Raw genomic sequence first — 21,188 nt, forward strand, 5'->3', positions numbered from 1 at the left:
AATAAAAGGATCAAGTGCAGCAGGAAACTAGAGGAAAAATCGAGGAAGGCCTGACCGAGGAGACATCATTTGAGCTGGGCTTGGGGGAAGACGATTTTGCCTGAATGAGGAAAGGACAGCCCAGGTATTGGGAAAAGGGACTAAAGGCACAGGGCTTGAACTTGTGCTCTGGAGGGGCAGCCTCTGCTGTGACTAGAGTGTAGTGTGAAAGGGCAAAGAATTCATACATTCATTTTCAGCAAATATTTGTATAACACCTTCTAAGTTGAAGGCACTGTTCTAGGAAGTAGGAAAAGAACAAAGTTCTTGCCCTTACGTACTTTACGTTCTAGTGGGGGAGAGAGATAAATAAATAAGTAAATATATGGAGTGTCAAGTGGTGCTAAATTCATTGGAAAATAACACAACATGATGAAGCGGTGAGGGAATGTGGTAGGTGATCAGGGACACCTGTTTTATAGACAGACTTATGGGTGTCCACTGTACCCATGGTTTAAACAGGACTGGCTACCTCATCTGCAGGTGAGTTGCCAGCCCCAAGAGGCAGACCATGTTTAAATTGTTCTGTTTACAATAGTAATGCAAGCTAATGTAAGCTGAATGCAAAAACTGCAGTCAGAGAAATGTATGAAGTGGAAGGCAATTTTGCCTCCTACTCAGAGGTTGCCACCAGTCATAATTTAGCACATATGTTTTCAGACGTAAAAATGCAGATGTAAGCATATACGATGCTCCCTTGTTATTTGCAGCGGGATTGGTTTTAGGACTCCCCATGGATGCCAAAATCCTCAGATGCTCATTTTACCATATGTAAAATGGTGTAGTATAATTGTCCTTCCATATCTGCAGGATATGGAACCGTTGGATATACAGAACTGACTGTACATGTGATTGAATGGTATAGTATTCAGACATTTTGGTTTATAATTTAATATATGGTGGACAGCTTCCTAGGAAAATATTTGGAGATGTCATTATTTATTTATTATTATTTTTCCCTCCAAATTTGCTTTATGTAGTTGGATATAAATTAGTGAACAAAAATTTCAGCAAGATACATGTAAGAATTTAATAGAACCAGATATTCTAATTCTTTGAGTTTTTCTCAAACTCATCATGGGGTCATAAGAAAATTAACCAACATGCATACTACTACAATTAAATGTCAAATGTTTAAGCTTATGACATACTAAATTCTTATATAATGAACTTATGAAGAACCCTTCAAGAGACTTGTGTTTTGTATGTAGAAAAGTGTTGAGTTAAATATTCAACTCAATATAAAATAATAAGAAACACTTCTGATTTGTTAGGTTGAGATTGCTTCTCCTTGTAGTAATGAGTGATTTTTTTAGCTACTGTAGTATCACTGAGCTGAACAAATATGTCACCTTCGAGTACATAAGGAAAAATACACACATGCTAAATGGGTAAAACATTACAACTCCATCTTTCCTAGACCATCTCTACTTCTAACACTTCAGAAGCTTCGAGATTCGGAGTGTTCTTACCTTAATTGCAAGAAAAATATAAAGGAGAAATTCCTTCTTTTTTGAGATCACAACTGTGAAGTCGTGATTATACAAATTCTGCATTTGTGTGTAAAACATGAAACACATTTATCTTAATTCTCCCTGCTTAGAATTGTCAGTCAACTAGCAGGACTTTCCTTCCAAGAAACAGAGACTGAGATGTGTTGTATATGACTTCAGTAAGCTCAGCACTACAATAAGAAGACATGCAGTATCCTTTTGCTGTGGTTCAAGACAACAGGGAAGGAGGTCACAGGAAAGAATAAGTCAAAATTCTTACAACTGAGAAACTTTTCTGAGTTTAACCATGGTGCCTCTTTCATTTTTACATAAGCATGGTGGCATAATTCAAGCTCAATAAATCAGAATTCTTAATGTTGAAAATTTACCTTGACTTTTAATTATCACCATATTAACAACCAAAATGATTAGATGAAACACATAAGAATGGGTAATGTTAAACCCATTTACTAGAGTTAGTTTCTGGACACAGTAACTCATTTTTTAATGAGAAGAGGGACAATGAATCTCGGTTTGCTTACAAGCTAGGAGATCACTTTGAATTCTGCCTTTCTTAACTGCCAGTAGATATCGCACTTGTAACAGGTTATAAATGAACTGGTTATCAAGCACAGAGCCAGCCCCAACAGTAAGAGAACACTATTTAAGAAGACCTAAGGCAATGAATTCCATTTCCAATGGAAAAAAAAGAATCATATGGTCTTGGACAAACAATTCTGAATGGTTTACTTAACAGTTCCTTAGTAGTTCTTCCTTGCTCATAGAACTTTATGATTTTTTGAGGAGTGAAGCATTCAGCTTTAGTGGATAAATCCTTGTTAGGCTGAGACAATCATTATTCTATCCCTCTTTGCCATGAATTGTCTTATGAATGGTCATATCAATCTGTTTTGGCAAATGAGTAATTAGGGGAAGGCTGTTATTGTGCTTATGAGAATGATATTTTTCTCTGAAAAAAGAAAAATAATATGCATTAGGTAAATGAGCATTTGGGCTCTTTTTCTGCTCACTCCTTGTATTGTGAGAATATGATTCTTGGCTTTACAGCAGCCATCTTGTGACCCTGAGATGATCATATGCCAATAATGGCAAATGGTAGATTAGAAAGAACCAGCAAAGACAGAAAACAGCAACCTCAATAGTAACAACAATCACAGCCAAAGAACAATGGGACCTTAACTTGTGGAGTTCCTATAAAGTAAAAAGTAAATGCTATATGTTTATTTTTTTAAAAAAAGAAGTATGCAAACAAGCTTAAAACTAGTTTTTTTGTGCCAGTGTTGTAAACTGTAGCTTTAAATAAAACCTTGACCCAAATGCCAGTAACTTCAGAAAAGAATTTGGGTAGGGGGAAGAAGAAAGTTATCTCACTTAGGAAAAACAACCACTATCTTTATCCTAATCTTCGACACACAAGTGAAATATATGTAGCTGCTGTAACACTTACACAATTCCTATGTACTGGAGCAATAACAAGATCTAAATACAATTATATTTTTAAACACTGGGTGAAGACTTTACATAAAAATAGCATCCTACTTTTCCCCCTAAATTTCTAAAAGATCACGTACTTATCCCCAACATCTGCAGCCGTTCAGGAATTTTTAGGAAACTTTCATGCATGATCTTAATTCCCAATCCGTGGCTCCTTGGGCTCAACGACAAAAGATCAAAACCACCACAAATGATGGTTCACTTGAAGTCAGGTGAGAGACACTGGCTCAGTTGGTCTCGTAGGACAGAAGCAGTGGTGCATCAACTGTTTCCATGCAGGAGGGGCACGTGAAGGGTCTCATCAGCCAGTCACCTGTACAGCCCAGGTGATCTGCATACACAGCAGTAATCAAATTGGGTTTGCATAAACAAAGTCCATCATACAGATCCCACACTCCCAGATCTTTAAAAAAAATATTTGTTTAATTAATTTATTGGTTTGCACCGTGTCTTACTTGCAGCCGGTGGGCTCCTTAGTTGTGGCATGCAAACTCTTAGTTGCGGCATGCCTGTGGGATCTAGTTCCCTGACCAGGGAATGAACCCGGGCCCCCTGCTTGGGAGTGTGGAGTCTTTACCCACTGCACCACCAGGGAAGTCCCCCGGATCCTTTCTTCTGATCCATTTCTTCCAGGGTCATAAACTCCTTCAGGCTGATGCTGTTTGAGGCCTATTCTTTGAGCTATCCTAATTTGTTGCTCTCATCTGAGTGGCTGGGCATGTCTGGCTAGGTGTTGGATGATAGACCAAAACTGGAACTTGATCCAGATATGGCAGCAGCGGCTCCTGATCCAGCTCCGTCCCCTTGCCAAAGCTAGCCCAGTCAGACTGAGACTTGTGAGGCATGGAGATGTGATCCGAAGTGGGGGAATTAAGGCAGTTCCCCATCTTCCGGGGCTTGAGTGTGTGATCTGTTGTGTGCTGTTTTGACAGTCTTCCAACCTCATTCTTTTTTAAAAAATAATTAATTAATTTTATTGATTTATTATTGAAATTTTAAAACTTATTTATTTTTTATACAGCAGGTTCTTATTAGTTATCTATTTTATACATATTAGTGTATATATGTCAATCCCAATCTCCCATTTCATCTCACCACCACCGACCCCCGCCCTGCCGCACTTTCCCCCCTTGGTGTCCATACATTTGTTCTCTACATCTGAGTCTCTTTTCTGCCTTGCAAACCGGTTCACCTGTACCATTTTTCTAGATTCCACATATATGCATTAATATACAATATTTTTTTCTCTTTCTGACTTACTTCACTCTGTATGACAGTCTCTATGTCCATCCACGTCTCTACAAATGACCCAATTTCATTCTCTTTTTTTTGTGGTACGCGGGCCTCTCACTGTTGTGGCCTGTCCCGTTGCGGAGCACAGGCTCCGGACGCACAGACTCAGCAGCCATGGCTCACGGGCCCAGCTGCTCTGTGCATCAGGGATCCTCCCAGACTGGGGCACGAACCCGTGTCCCCTGCATCGGCAGGCGGATTCTCAACCACTGCACCACCAGGGAAGCCCCAATTTCGTTCTTTTTTATCGCTGAGTAATATTCCATTGTGTATATGTACCACATCTTCTTTGTCCTTTCATCTGTCGATCGGCATTTAGGTTGCTTCCATGACCTAGCTATTGTGAATAGTGCTGCAATGAACATTGGGCTGCATATGTCTTTTTGAATTATGGTTTTCTCTGGGTATATGCCCAGTAGTGGGATTGCTGGATCATATGGTAATTCTATTTTTAGATTTTAAGGAACCTCCATACTGTTCTCCATAGTGGCTGTATCAGTTTACATTCCCACCAGCAGTGCAAGAGGGTTCCCTTTCCTCACACCCTCTCCAGCATTTGTTGTTTGTAGATTTTCTGATGATGCCCATTCTAACCGGTGTGAGTTGATACCTCATTATAGTTTTGATTTGCATTCCTTTAATAATGAGTGATGTTGAGCAGCTTTTCATGTGCCTCTTGGCCATCTGTATGTCTTCTTTGGAGAAATGTCTAGTTAGGTCTTCTGCCCATTTTTTGATTGGGTTGTTTGTTTTTTTAATAGTGAGCTGCATGACCTATTTATATATTTGGGAGATTAATCCTTTGTTGATTCATTTGCAAATATTTTCTCCCATTCTGAGGGTTGTCTTGTGGTCTTGTTCATAGTTTCCTCTGCTGTGCAAAAGCTTTTAAGTTTCATTAGGTCTCATTTGATTATTTTTTAAGGCTGCATTGTTCGTTTGCTTATTGATGAACATATAAAAGTCAGAAGTTTTTGATATTATAAAACGTCAAAGTAGTGAACATTCCTGTGTGAACATCTTTGAGTATATATGCTTTGTCTCAGTTAACTTCACTCAGAATTGGACTTCTGCATCAAAGAGTTTATGCCCTTATGCTTTTTGTGGATTTTGCTACACTGTACCAGTTTATGGTTGTTCATGCAGGAAATACTTATTGAGCATCTGTTATGTTAAGCACTGTGCTGGGTGCTAGCAAAACGACTTGTGAAATTTTGTGAGTGAAGAGACTTGACCTGCCCTTTGTGAATTCTAACAGTGCAGAGAGGGAATAGATAGTCAAGAATCATACTCTGCATGTCGAATTACAACTCTGACAAGTGCCAAGGAGAGGGACATGGTACCATGAGAGCATATTTTAGGGAGCATTTGATCTCATCATGGAGTTTAGAGAAGGTTTATTCAGGGATGTTTCAGCTGATATCTGAAGGATGAGTCGGTATTAACCAGATAGGGACGTTGGGGAGAGATTTCTGAGCATAAGGAATAGCACAAGACCCTATAAGAGGAAAGCATATGCTGTGTGGGAGGAACTGGCCGGGATGGTGGGGCTGTTGGGGGAGCATGTCATGATGATGGAGCTGCAAGTGTGGGTAGGAGCTCGATCGTGCAGGCTTATGTTTAAGGTTTCAGACTTTAAGAGGAATAGAAAACCATTGAACTTTCTTGTGGAAGGTGAGTGTGTGGAACATACCCAATTGCACTTTCAACCTGTCGTTTTGCTACCGAGTGGAGAATACACTGCGGGGAGAAAGAGTGGAAGCGAGGAAACAAGTTAGGAGACTTTTGTAGAAATTGGGCATAATGGTGGCTTGGAGCAGGGTGTGGTGGTCATTTTGGTGGAAAGATGTGGACAGATGCTAGAGGTATGTAGGCAGTATCACTGTTAGCACTGGTGGTGGGTTGACGGTGAGGGTGAGGGAGAAATAGCTGTCAGTGACGGTGATTCCTAAGCTTCTGGCTCCTATGGTTGGTTAGCTAGGGTTTTTTAGATATGATGTTAATCTTGATCCTAATTTGTCTTTTGTTATTTGTTGGTTCGTGATGAATACTCTGTCATATTAAGTCTCCTGTTTTGAGTGTACAAAGCATTTTGACTGAAACTGACTGTTGTATGTTATCAGATAACTTTTTAACATCTGCCAGTTTCGTCCTGTATTTTATTCTCTTTCATTTATTAATTAAATTGTTGTATTAATGTAAATAATTATATTAATAGATTTTCTAAAGTTGCATTATCCTTGCAACCTTGGAATAAAGCCTTTATGTAGTCATGGTATATATCATTCTTTAATAATTATTGATTAGATGTGCTGATATTTTCTTAGGATTTTTATATCTATATTTGTAAAGCGAAATTGGACCATTTTTGCAAAAACTTGATTTTCTTTTCTTTTTATTTACAAATCACTTGAATTTTGTTGTTTTGTAGATATTTGATTGATGTAGAAGGCATGTGGCCAGATGATGCAATTGAATGTAAGTATCAGGGTTGTCACTACTTTTCCCTTTTTATAAAATATGAAGGTAGAAGTGTAGGGGAATTTCTCAAATTTTGGAAAAAGAGAAAAGTTTGTAATTCATTTGTCCTGACATAGCATAACCTTTTACCAAAAGTTGATAAAGGAATGTATCTGGAAATAGCAAGATATAACAGCCTGAATAATTAGTCAGTGGACTTCAGCTTTTTTTCTTTTTTAAATTTTTAAAATTAATTTACTGAGTTTTGATATTATATTGTATTATTGAATTTAGTGGTTTAGGTTTTGTTTGAATATTTAGAAGATTTCAATTTATTTACCAGGAACAAACAAAACATCATGTAAAAATAGTTTTCCAGAAAGTATTTCCATCATTCTCTTCGTCCCTTTCTCGTGCAGACTGGTGTTTTATCTTTACAAGTTCTGCGTCGTTCCATAAGAAAGCTGCTCTTCTTCTGGTTTCATAAGAGATGGTGAACAATGGTAAAATATCCAGTTTACCTAAATTTCTAGAGTACACTTCAGGGAGCAAATGATGGGGTGGGATGTTGGGGCCGAGTGAGAGCTACAGATTCTGGTGAGACTGAGAGTCAGTCACAAAAATTACTGGGCTGTGGTGAAGGGAGAACAAATATAAATCAAGTTCCTGCTGGTGGACAGGAAGCCACAGTGAAGAAGAATGGTGTGTAGCTGGGCTGTGTAATTGGGCCCATAAGTGCTGTGTCTTCTGATGGTAATTATGAACAGAAACCAAATAATAATTCCTAATAACATGTAGGTGACCAATCCTTGAGAGCTGTGGCAGAGAGAAGGAGAGACGGCATTATACCTTGTCTCTGGTTCATTGAGTTTCCCAGGCTGATTTGTGACCAATCTTGGGTGAAATCATAACTAAATCATTTTTGCTAAGGTGATCAGCTTTCATGGGGTCCTTTCTCTGCACTCTGTCCAATGAAAAAGCCCACTGATGAAACAGCCATGAAGAACGTGTTTCCTCATGGCCTCGCACCTCCATTTCAAAGTGCTTTAAAACTTCTTTTCATCCAAAAATCAATGACAGAAAAGGATTGGGATCAAATCCCGTACAGACGTAGTGAAAGAAAAAAGAGAATAAGGAGAAGAATAGCATCTCTTCAGACAATAAAATCAAGTTGGAAAAGACAGGTCCACAAACCAGATCAAAACTGTAACCTGTTATTTCACAGTGGGCTTTTAAAAGATGTTAGGAAAAAGAATGCAAAAGTTGAAAGAACATGGATCGAGGAGGGAATGGGAAGTTATTGTTTAATGGCTATAGAGTCTCTGTTGGGGATGGTGAAAAAGTTCTGGAAATGGTAAATGCTGATAAATGCCACCTATGGGTGTTTGGTTTTAGTTGATCTTCTTCCATGTCAGGGTTTGGAGAGATTCAGAGACTGTGCGGCTGCCTCCATCTTTCTGAGGTCCTGCTCAATCTTTTCTGACATAATTATTTTGAATTTGGAGAGTGGTGATGTTTGCACAGCATTGTGAATGTATTTAATGTCACTGAATTGTATACTTGAAAATGGTTGAAATACTACATTTTGTTTTATGTGTATTTTACCATAATAAAAAAAAGATGAAAGAACAGCATAAACCAGAATTAGGTAAGATGATGGAACTCAGGACAGAATTCAAAGTAAAAGAAAAAAATTTCAGAAATGAAGACTACATTTAAAATAATACAAGAGTGGGTACTTCCCTGGTTGTCCAGTGGTTAAAAATCTGTCTTCCAGTGCAGGGAATACACGTTCGATCCCTGGTTGGGGAACTGACATCCCACATGCTGCAGGGCAAGTAAGCCCGCACGCCGCAACTACTGAGCCCACGTGCTCTGGAGCCCACGCGCCACAACTAGAGAGCCCACGAGGCACAGGGAAGACCCCATGCACTGCAACGAAGAGCCTGCGTGCTGCACCTAATACCTGACAACACAAAAACTAAACAAATAAATTAATTAAATAAATTAAATAAAATAATACGAGTGAATGAACATAATGGATAATGCCTTAAGAGAAACAAACAAGAAAAGGAAAAAAAATTTTAATCAAAAAGAAGATAAAAAGAATTTTATAGAAATGGCAAACATAAAACAGGCAAAAATAGGACAGCTCTGAAAAGAGTAATATAAATAGGTGTAAGAATCTATTATACCATAAAAGTGACATTTAAAATCAGTGGGACAGATTAGTCAATCAATTGTGATACATACATGTTGGGGTATAAATATTTCTCTGGAAGGATCCACAGCACGACAAAAGCAGATGTCTCTGAGGAGGGAAACGTGTGGCTGGGGAAAGTGGGAAAAAGGGTGACTTTTCATTGAATTGTCTTGTGTATGTACCTTTTCTAATGTTCTGTCATGTGAATCTGTTACCTCTGAAGTTCGCTGAGTTCAAACCCCAGTTCCCCAAATTGCTAGCTCTTAATCCTGGGCAAACTCTTCACACTCTCCAAGCCTCTTTATCTGTGAAATAAGGTCAGTAACTTAGCCTGGTGCTGCCTGGCACAGAATAAACTCTCAATAAATGGAGTTTATTAGTGAAAAAACCCCAAATGCCCATCAGTGCAGGAATGGATTTTTTAAATGGGGTGTATATGTGAAATATACAGTCATGAAAAGGAATGAAGTACTGACACGTGCTACGACATGGACGAACTTGAAAACATTATGTTAAGGGAAAGAAGCCAAACACAGTGGTCATATGTGTATTATTTCATGAAATGTCCAGAAAAGGCAAAACCGTAGTGACAGAAAGCAAATGAATGGTTGCAGGGACTGAAGGAGGAGGGGATGAAGAGGGCCTGCTGATGGTTATGGGGGCTTGTTTTTCCGGTGATGAAAACGTGATGGGTTAGATGACGCTGATGGTTGCATAGGCTTGTGAATGTATGAACTGACACTGAATTTGCAGTTTCAGAAGGTGAATTTTATGGCATGTGAATGACATCTCAGAAAAATAATTTTGAAAATGAAAATTGCCAGATTTCCCATAGTCACTATCCACTGTCTCCATCTCTCCCTTCTCCCCACTGCATTCCTTTTGACGCCCACCCCTGCCGCTCTCTCCCACCCTCACTCCCTCGAGCTGCCCCACGAGGCCTCTCAGGGAGCCCCTGAAGCGCTGGGCGCCTGCGTCCTGTGGCTGTTGGAGCGGCTGCCCAGTGTGTGTGCCCCCACCACTCTCACCCGTGAGAGTGGCCGCTTCCCTCGCATTTTTCTCGTGCGTTTCAGCCGCGGGTGATGTTTACAGAAGGCAGCATGTGCCGTGGTCCATGGAGGAAGTCCCTCAAGTTCATATTTAGGCCCGTCCAGAAGTTTGATTTCATCCTCCAGTAACCTCAGGATGCTGTGCTCTGAAAGCCAGGTTGGCCACCTGCGGGCACTTGCAAATACTGAGGACTTCGGAGGCATTTGGGCCTCCAATTGAGGCCTTGTACCTCCACATGCGATGTGACCTCAGCCCTCTGCTGCACCTCTCTAAGTGAAGCGGCACAGGAATAATGACCTTGCCTGTTGTTGCCAGGATTAACTGAGTAGTGCATTGGCTGCCCTGGTGCTTAGGTGTTGAGTACATGGTGATGTACATACCAGGCCCTATTGGTGGGCCTCCTGATGCAGCAGTTCCCTTGGCTCTGCCCCTGTCGTCAGCTGCCCCTAGGATAACTCGGAGCCCGAGCCACTTCTCTGGTAGATTTCCGTATTCCCCCACTATGGTCACACCTGCATAAGGCAACTCAAACCTTTCAGAGATGTGTCCTGAACCTCTTCTTTTCATACATACCTATCTGGTGGTTGTGAGACTTAAGGCCAACCTCCCCAAGAGACTTTTTCTGTTTCTCCTAGGAAACCTAGACTCATCTTCTGTCATCTTCAACTCTACTCAAATTTTGTTCTTTCAACCCTGACCTCTGACCCTGCTTTTTACTTCTGCCATTTCATCCTCACTCCTGCTTCCTTTCATAAATCCATAAATCTCTTTTGGCCTTCCTAGCCCTGGGCCAAGTTCCTTCCTCTTTCCTCAGTTTTCACCCCTTTCCTCCCATTTCCTTCCTTCTCCCATCCAACTTTCAGTCCTTCCTTTCACATGCAGACTTTGATTCCAGCCCCATCAAAACAAAACCATGTCACAGTTGGCAGCATCTCAAAATTCAAAAGGTTTATTACTCATCTATTAATCCTATTACATTTATTTCTTCAGTTTAATTGTTTTTAAATATATCAAAATAAATAGAGAAATTTATACCTATCTTATCTATATATGGAAGAACAGCTGGTACCCAAGGTGGCACCAACTGTCCTAGCAGCTCTTACACTACGTATCCGTAGTAGTCAGCAATTTCCATTTCTTTTTCCCTCTCAGTGAAAAACGTCAGTTTCCCCAGAGAGGTGTATTTGGCAGCATTCTCACGTTCTTGTTGAGCCGCCTCTTCATGGCCTCCCGCTCTGGCCTCTGCTCTTGTTCGATGGGCTTTGACATTACTGGCTCAGGAACATTGGGTTGCCTCCATTGAATTTGGTGCTTCCTGAAGTCTTGGAATAGAAATGGGGTTTGGAGCTCCGGTGGGGACTGGCGCTTAGAGCAGGGGGAACAGGCTCCCGCTGGAGAGAAGTGCAAGGTGAAGTTTTGTACGGTGCAGGCCTCGGAGCAGCAGACGGACGGACACTAGGCTGGGTATGGTCGGTCCAACCTGCTTGGGTTGGGTTGGTCGCAGTTGGCTGAGCTGGTTTGGAGGGACCTGGCAAAGAGGCAGGAGGTGGCTGGGGTGAACTCACTGCAGCAGGTTGAGCTGGGTTAGTAGAAGCAGGCTGGGCACGGTCAGCCACAGCAGGCTGATGTGAGGCCAGAGACTGTGGCCTCCGAGGAGCAGGTCGAGCTTGAGGCTTGTCCCAGGCAGAAAAAGGCAGAGGCATCCAGTTGACCTTCCCAGGAGGAGGCAGCTCATACTGGGATGGAGATGGACACTCTTTTTCAGCACTGCTGTCTGGTTTCTGGGCTTGGCCTTGAGTTTTCTCAGGACCCTGACCCTCACGTGGGGTATGCCGCCATGGCTGGATCGCTGGGGGTGGCTGGCGGTCTTTAGGGTTGATTGAATTTCCCAAGACCTGACAGGAAGAGAGCCCAGTTTTCTTATCATTCTTCTTCCCCAGTGCGTGAAAAACTGTCACAGACTCCAGCATGCGCATGCCTAGGGAGGTTCGAGGCTTTTTTTTTTTTTTTTTTTTTTGCCATACGCGGGCTTCTCACTGTTGTGGCCTCTTCCGTTGGGGAGCGCAGGCTCCGGACGCGCTGGCTCAGCGGCCTTGGCTCACAAGCCCAGCCGCTCCCCGGCATGTGGGATCTTCCCGGACCAGGGCACGAACCCGTGTCCCCTGCATTGGCAGGCGGGTTCTAAACCACTGCGCCACCAGGGAAGCCCTTCGAGGCTTTTTAAAGCTCTCTTGGGTAAGCTCAGTTTGGTGTTTCTTTCGCTTCGTCTTGGGAATTGTTGGCTTCTCTTCTGCCTTGACTTTGTTCCCTGACTTTTTATTCTCTAATGTAACAGATAAGGAAAAAAACACGCTTTGTGAGACAGTCAGTGATTTGTCCAAAGTCACACAGATAGTAAATGTCAAAGTAAAACTGAACTGAGGTCTCCGGAATTATAGTTCAATAGTGTCCCTCATTATTTCATGCTACTTTGAATCTACTACTAAATTTAGGGGCAAAATAAATCTCATGAAAAACTTTAAAAAGTTTCTTTTCTTGGGCTTCCCTGGTGGCGCAGTGGTTGAGAGTCTGCCTGCCGATGCAGGGGACACGGGTTCGTGCCCTGGTCCGGGAAGATCCCACATGCCGCGGAGCAACTAAGCCCGTGAGCCATGGCCACTGGGCCTGCGCGTCCGGAGCCTGTGCTCCGCCACGGGAGAGGCCACAACAGTGAGAGGTCCGTGTACCACACACACACACAAAAGTTTCTTTTCTTACCTGCCATGGTCAGAGAAGAAGAGGAAACATCAACTTCAGATACAAGAGATGAGGAGACAACACTAGAGGATGTCTGAGTGGCTGCAGCTGAACGGCACATGTGTCCAGTCCAAAGGTCACTGGTTACTGGTCACTGGTCACCTGTGATGATGCAAATTTGTTTACAAACAACTCCATGGAAACCCCAAGACTCTACCAAGTGGTAGTAGGTTAGGTAGGAGAACGATGTCACAAAGCAGGCAGTTTACAGGTATGAGATAGCCAATAGGGAGGTCCGATCCCCAACAGGAAGGTGGGATTGGGTGAAGAGAGTGTAGGAGAGCTAAAACAACACCTAAATTTCTGAGCTCCGGGTAGGAAATCCTAGAAGACAGATTTACCTTCCCCAGGCTCTCACATTAGGGAAATCATTGCAACATTTCTTACAGATGTTCATTAATATAATTCACTAACAGTTACAGAGGGAGAGACAGAGGGAGAGGGAGATGGAGGGAAAGTGAGAAGGAGGGAAAGTGATGGAGGGAGGTAGAGGGTGAGGGAGAGAAGGAGGAGAGAGGGAGAGGGAGGGAGGAAGAGACCTCTCTCTCCCTCTCTCCCCCTCCCTCTCCCTCTCCCTCTCCCTCTCTCACTCTCCCTTGTCTCTGCCTCTCCCTCCATCTCTCCCTCTCTTGGAGGTAGTGAGGGAGATGGAGAGATGGAGGGAGATGGAGGGAGGGAAAGGGAAAGAGGGAGGGAGAGATGGAGGGAGGGAGAGTCATCTTTTGCTCCCTCCCTCTATCCCTCTCTCCCTCTCCCTCCTCTCTCTTCCTCTCCCTATCCCCCTCTCCCTCCACCTCCTTCCCTCTCTAAAGAGGGAAGGAGGTGGAGGGAGAGGGAGAGAGGGAGGGAGGGAGGGAGAGACGTCTTTTGCTCCCTCTATCTATCCCTCTCTCCCTCTCCCCCTCCCTCTATCCCTCTCCCTCTCCCTCCACCTCCTTCCCTCTATGGAGAGGGAAGGAGGTGGAGGGAGAGGGAGAGAGAGTAGGAGAGGGAGGGGGAGAGGGAAAGGGAACAAAATAGAGGGAGAGCAGAACAGGGAAAGAGGGACAGGGAAACAGGGACAGGGAGAGAGTGACATGGAGAGAAGGAAAGGGAAGAGGGAGAGGGAAAGAGGGAGAAGAAAGAGGGAAAGGGAGAGGGACATGGAGAGGGAGAGGCAAGAGGGAGAGGGAGAGAGAAAGAGAGGGAGAGGGAGAGGGAAGTGGGAGAGAAAAGAGGGAGAGACAGAGAGGGAGGGGGAGAGGGAGGGGGAGGGAGAGGGAGAGGCAGAGAGGGACAGGGAGCCAGGGAGGGAGAGACGGAGGAGGGGAAGCAGGGAGAAAAGAGAGAAAGAACACACCATCTACATTTCTATCAAATGACACCCGGGATCCTTACACAACCAGAAGAAAATAACACAGCGAGGCACTTTCTCAGCTGGAACCGGAACTGCACACAGGGCCAAACACCACCAGGCTAGCCACACATGTCCAGCTGCGCCCCATCCCCGTGAGTCCGGTCACCAGGGCTCTGAGTGTCTGCTCCTGGGAGCTGGGGTTCACCCTCTTGCCCAGGAGGCCGGGCCAAGACAGCAGGGCCCTGGGCTGGACACAAAGGGGGAAAAGCATCCCCACAGGACAGCTTGTGGGAGCAGATTCAGCTGCCAGATTCTGGAGGCCCGGGATCACCCTGTGGCCCGTGAAACCCAGGAGGCAGGAGTGTCTTGCATCGTGATTCCTGTCCGTTGGACTCTAAAGTTTATGTAGGGAATCTTGGAAACAGTGGTAAGAAGACTGAATTCGAATGAGCTTTAGGCTATTATGGACCACTCTGCAGTGTGTGCGTTGCTAAAAACCCTCCCAGCTTCGCACTTGTTGAATGTGAAGATCCCCGAGATGCAGCCGATGTTGTCCAAGACCGTTGAATTAGGTCACAAGTCCCCTCTGTGATTGCTGTACATGAATACATAGCTCTTTGGAATATTTTTTGGAAATTGAGATGATCAATATACCAATGTCCTGCCAGATTAAGAGTAACTTGTAGAGCTGAATTTTGCGTTACTGTGCAATATTTTTTTTCATGCTGTCATTTTTAATATGTTTTGTGAGAATCCTTGGGATTAAAGTTTTGGTTCTAAAAGAAAAAAAGAAAAGAATCCACTTGCCAATGCAGGGGACACAGGTTCAAGCCCTGGTCCGGGAAGATCCCACGTGCCGCAGATCAACTAAGCCCGTGGGCCACAACTACTGAGCCTGCGCTCTAGATCCTGGGAGCCACAACTACTGAGCCCCCATGTCACAACTACAGAAGCCCACACGTCTAGAGTCCGTGCTCTGAAACAAAAGAAGTCGCCCTAATGAGAAGCATGTGCCCACAACGAAGAGGAGCCCCCGCTCGCCACAACTAGAGAAAGCCCGCGTGCAGCAACGAAGACTGAACGCAGCAAAAAAAAAAAAAAAAAAAAAAAAAAAAAAGACGATACTGGCCAGGTGATCACGAGTAAAATCGTTTGTCACAAGTCCCGTTGATGGTGTGTATCCTTGATGTGACCTGAGGAGAATGGTATTTTTATCTCTGTCTGAATCTTCCACCCCAAACCCCATAACTCCAGACCAACCATAAGAAAAACATCATAAAATAAATAGACAAACAAATTGAGGGACCAAATACCTGACCAGTCCTCCTCCAAACTTTCAAGGTATCAAAACCCAGGCTCATCTGAGAAATGTCATAGCCCAGAGGAGACTGGGAGAGAAAAAAGATGTTAGGGGAAAACTAGGGAAATTCTAATAAGGTATGGACTTTAGTTAATAATAATGTATCCATCTTGATTCCTTAGTTGGATAAACATGTCGTACTAACGTACTAACATGTTGGAAATAGGGGTACTGGGTCGGGGTCCACGGCACTCTGTACACTCTGTACAGATCTGTGCAACTTCTTTGTGACTCTAAGCTATTCTAAAATTAAGCGAGTACTAAACAGAGATAAGAAAGTGATTTCCCTGATTTGAACACACCTGAGTTTCTTTTCATGGTCACATTTTTGCTCTCTGGATGTGTCTTGGAATCAGTAGCAAAGGAGAGTTGCCAGCCCCTGGGAAGATGTGGCTGGTTTGCAGGTGGCTTGCTCTGGAGCTGCAGACCACGGTGGGAAGTCTGCAGCCCTGGGCTGCACTTAGAACCATGGGAGGGGATGGGCCAGCTCAGTTAGGGATGGAACCTATAAATAAACCTTTTTTTCTTTTCCATTATGGCTTATCACAGGGTATTGAATAGAGTTCCCTGTGCTAGACAGTAGGACCTTGTAGTTTATCCATCCTATATTTAATACTTTGCACCTGCTAACCCCAAACTCCCAATCCAACCCTCCCTCACTCTTTCTCCCCCTTGGCAACCACAAGTCTGTTCTCTATGTCTGTGAGTCTGTTTTTGTTTCATAGACGAGTTCATTTGTGTCGTATTTTAGATTTCACATATAAGTGAGATCATATGATATTTGTCTTTCTCTTCTGACTTCACTTCGTAAGATAATATCTAGGTCCATCCACGTTGCTGCAAATAGCATTATTTCATTCTTTTTATGGCTGAATAATATTCCATTGTATATATGTACCACATCTTCTTTATCCATTCATCCATCAGTGGACACTTAAGTAGCTTCCACGTCTTGGCTATTGTAAATAGTGCTGCAATGAACATTGGGGTGCATATATCTTTTCTTTCTTTTTTCTTTCTCTTTCCCTTTCTTTCTTTCTTCTTTCTTTCCTTCCTTCTTTCTTTCTTTCTTTCTTTCTTTCTTTCTTTCTTTCTTTCTTTCTTTCTTTCTTTCTTTCTTTCTTTCTTTCTTCTCTCTCTCTCTCTCTCTCTCTCTCTCTCTCTCTCTCTCTCTCTCTCTCTCTCTCTCTCTCTCTCTCTCTCTCTCCCTCCCTCCCTCCCTCCCTCCCTCCCTCCCTCCCTCCCTCCCTCCCCCCCCCCTCCCCCCCCCCTCTCTTTCTTTTTTTGTCACAAGGCATGTGGGATCTTAGTTCCCTGACCAGAGATGGAACCCATGCCCCCTGCACTGGAAACACGGAGTCGTAACCACTGGACCTCCAGGGAAATCCCAGGGGTGTATGTATATTTTTTAATTAGAGTTTTCTCCGGATCTCTGCCCAGGAGTGGAATTGCGGGACCCTATGGCAGCTGTATATGTTCTCTGCAAGTCTCACATCGATCACCTGCACTCCAATCCTTGCTCTCAACGTCATCTTCGGGGAACCCAACCTGCGACAGGGACCTTGACAAGAAGAAATGGCTGAGGGAAAAGCTACCTGCACAGGGAGGAGATAGAGGCCATCGCCCCTGGGGTGCAGTGGGGAGAGTGGGCAGAGATTTGTCATTTCACCCCCGATACTCATCTCAGCCCTCCTGGCTGCCCCACTCTAGGTCACCTCGGGATACAGAGGTGACCCGGTTCGAGTCCCTGAGTGTGCAGGAATCTAGGGGCACCAGCGGGTCTGGATACTATTAGTGCAGGGTCTCCCCCACAGCACTGGGGTTATTCGGGGCAGGTCATCCTCTGCTGGGGGCCCCTCCTGGGCACTGTGTGGGGTTCAGCAACATCCCTGGCCCCACCCATTTTATTCCAGGGGCCCCTCCCCGCCAGTTGTGACAAGCACAGATTTTCCCCAGACATCACCGAAGAACTGGGTGAGGCGGGGGCAGGATGGCCCTGGGGAAGGACAGCTGTGTTGAAGCAACCAGCCTGGCCCAGGGCAAGGTCTGCCCCAATCCCGTCAGCACCTGCATTTAGAACTGCCCCTTCCCTCCCCATCTACCCTGCCCTGCAGTGGTCTCCGAGACATCATCCGCATGTAATAAATCACACCTCAGTTGACTGTTTGCTGCCCTCGCTAGAACGTGAGCTCTTTGAGGACAGGGATGCTGTTCCATCCCCAGCACCTAGAAGAGTGTCTGCTGTGTAGTAGATGCTTCCTAAATACTTGCTGAATAAAGGAGTTGAATAAAGGGATGAGTGGATGGATGAATGAAGGTTACAATGGAAGGAGCGGAGAGGTTCCCTTTCTGGTTCTCGGGGGTTGGGAGATCAAGTGAAAGGTCCGTCCTAAATAGGCTGACCAGCGTTCTGGGGTTCCCGGGGACTGAGGGTTTCCCCAGAGTTCCAGCGCTCAAACCTGAGCGGTCCTGGGCAAACTGGGGGCGGGTGTGGGTCACCCTCTCTAAACACAGTAACAATACCAACTGCAATAGCAAGGGCCAATGACCTCTACGGTCTTGCTGACCAGGGACAGTTCTTTACCTGGCGGGGAAGGGTGGGCCGGGATTGGAATTCTGGTGATCCAGGGCGGGTGAGGGCACACCCCGGGCTTGTGTAGGGGAGTCCAGGAAGGTTCTGGAGGAAGTGACAGTGACACAGGAGGGAGGGAGGAGTCTAAGGAAGGACGTCGCACAGGATAACGTGTGTCAATGGCCCTGGGCCCAAGGTCACACCTGACCAGGGCTTGCTTTTTTCTTTTTTCTCATTTACTTTTTCCCACATGGATATGCAATTGTCCTAATGCCATTTATTGAAAAGTCCTTAATTTCCCCACTTTCTGTCATATCAAGTGCTCATATATCTGTTTCTGGACCTTTATGCTTTATACCATAGAGCTATGCATCCCATCCTTGCACCACTAGGGCTGTTTCATCACTATAACTTTATTTTTTATTCATTTATTCTTGGGGCCATGCTGTGCGGCATGTGGGATCTTATCTCCCTGACCAGGGATGGAACCCGCGCCCCCTGCAGTGGGAGCTTGGAGTCTTAATCACTGGACCTCCAGGGAAGTCCCCAGGGCTTGCTGTGACATCCATCGAATGGTGGCGGGTGGGAGCAGCTGTCTGTGAGCCATCCTGTGTAGAAATGCAGGGTGGAGGGGAGGACAGCTGGATCTGGATCAGGAGGGGAAGAGGTGGAGGAGGGAGAGAGGGAGGGCGGGTGAGAGACAGACAGAGAGTTTCCAGAGACAGTAGCTCTGGCCATGTCCTAGGGCACGAACGCTGAAAATAGCTCCTAGTGCCGGGAGCCTTGGAGCGGGAGACTGGGAGCCAGGGTGACTGGCTCTCCTCCCTGGTGTGTGTGTGGGGGGGTGGCTCTGGGCTTCTCAGGCTGGGAATGGGGTGCACAGAGCAGGGACCCTTCTCTCTGGGACCTCGCGGGCCATCCTTAGCTCACAAAGCTGAGCCACTCCTGGCCCGACAAGTGGGGGGCTTATCCTCCCTGTCCCCTGGGTCATACCCCCTCACACACAGCTTCCCCTTGTGTGCTCCCAGGAACCAAGAGGATCTGTTTTTTAAAGATTTGGGGGAGGGGGTAAGCATACAAACAAGAGCAGAATGGATACTTTTTCAGAATGTGAATGGCTCTGTGTTACCCCACCTCCACCAGGGTAACCAGTCCTGACCTCTAGCACCCTTGACGAGTCAGCCTTGGTCTGGGCTTGCGGACCCACAGAAGCTTCCTCATCCCCTCTTTCAGACCCCGTCTCTCCTTCAGTGTTTTTGTGAGAAGCACCCGGGGAAGTGGGACTGCTAGGCTGTACCGTTGCTAGAACTCCACCTGGGCTCCACCAGGCTCCAGCCCCCTGCCCTGTGCACCTCTCTGACCCTGAGGCACCTCAACTGGTAGGAGCGGCATCACCTTCCCTCCCTGGACTTGTGACACTTAAGGGAGACACCGAAAGGACAAGCGTTTGGCTCCCTGACTGGCAAAGAGCAGGTGCTCAATTGTCATAAGTGTCCGTATCAGTGAGGGTTCTCCAGACAAACAGAATCCATAGGGTGTGTGTGTGTGTATACACACACACACACGTGTATATATGCAGTATGCATACACACACATACACATATAGTGTATACAATACACACATGTATAATGCATGGTTTGTATATATACAGTATGTATACACACATAATATATACAATACACACATACATATACACCATACGTACACACATATAAAATGCATAGTTTGTATATATACAGGATGCACACATACATATAACATGCAATATACACACCTAGGTACATATATATCATACACATATACACATACAAAGTTATTTAGGTGTGTATATACATACACTATACATATATACACATATACACAATACATGCATGTACATACATATAGACACACATTCACATCTACATATAAAAGCATATAGCATAAAATATACATGTACTGTATATATAAATTCATCATATATATACATACATATATATAAGATATATACACATACATATATACAATATATACCCACACATACACACCTATATGGAAATATGCGCCTGTACATACACATATAAATAAATACGCAAGTGTGTGTATATATATAGTACATAATATATACATATAATACCTATACGACATATGCACATACAGGTATACAACATATAGACACACCTATATATAAATATACACTGTATACATACATATATACAGTGTACATATACTGTATATATTCACACACCCATATATCAATATATGGGTGTGTGTATATATACAGCATGTTCACATTTATAATATGTATACTATATATAGATACACATACATACATGTATACAATATATACACACAAATATATAGGCTTGTATGCATACTGTATATAGTACTTACACATATACTACAAACGCATGCACATATAAACATGTGTATACATATATATAACATGTATACACATATACAGATTAATAGGCTTGTATATATTCAGTATTTTTACATATATAATTTTGTTTTAAGGAGTTGACTCATGTGACCTTGAGGCAGGCAAGTCAGGGCAGGACTCTGGGCTGGAGACACAGGGAAGAGCTGATGTCCCAAGCCCACTGGAGGAACAGCACCCTCTTCCTATGGAACCTCATTTTTCTCTCCCGTCCTTCACCTGATGGACGAGGCCCACCTACGCTGAGACATTGACAATCTCCTTTTCGCAAAGTGGACCAATTTCAGTGTGGATCTGTTCTGAAAAATACCTTCCTGGCCACATCTGGAATAATGTTTGTGGTTGCCGGGGCCCCACGCAGTGCACACGAGATTAACCATCGCCGTGCTGATGATGACACTTTATTTTCTCCCTTGACCATTGTCACTACTATTCCAATTAAAATGGCAGTGCCATGAGGGCAGGGCATTTCCTTTTTTGCCAGTACTGAGCGTCCAGGGTCTGGTGCCTAGCACAGGCTAAATACACGGCATTTTTGTGAACAGACGCCGGGATTCCGGCTGTCATATTTAATGAGGAATTATAGTCTTATTTTGGGGCCGGGGGCGGGGTCACGGTACGTCAAGGGCGGGAGTCGAACCCGCCACTCCA

The 21,188-nt window shown here is 44.3% G+C and overlaps 2 pseudogenes; one reads left to right on the forward strand and one right to left on the reverse strand.

The window, feature by feature from the left end:
- Positions 1-21,188, forward strand: part of LOC131755514 (RNA/RNP complex-1-interacting phosphatase-like) — a 248,669-nt pseudogene that overhangs the window by 104,291 nt on the left and 123,190 nt on the right.
- On the reverse strand, positions 3,275-3,934 carry LOC131755489 (RING finger protein 11-like; annotated as a pseudogene).

This window comes from Kogia breviceps, chromosome 4, assembly GCF_026419965.1.
Source record: "Kogia breviceps isolate mKogBre1 chromosome 4, mKogBre1 haplotype 1, whole genome shotgun sequence".
Classification (NCBI taxonomy): domain Eukaryota; kingdom Metazoa; phylum Chordata; class Mammalia; order Artiodactyla; family Physeteridae; genus Kogia; species Kogia breviceps.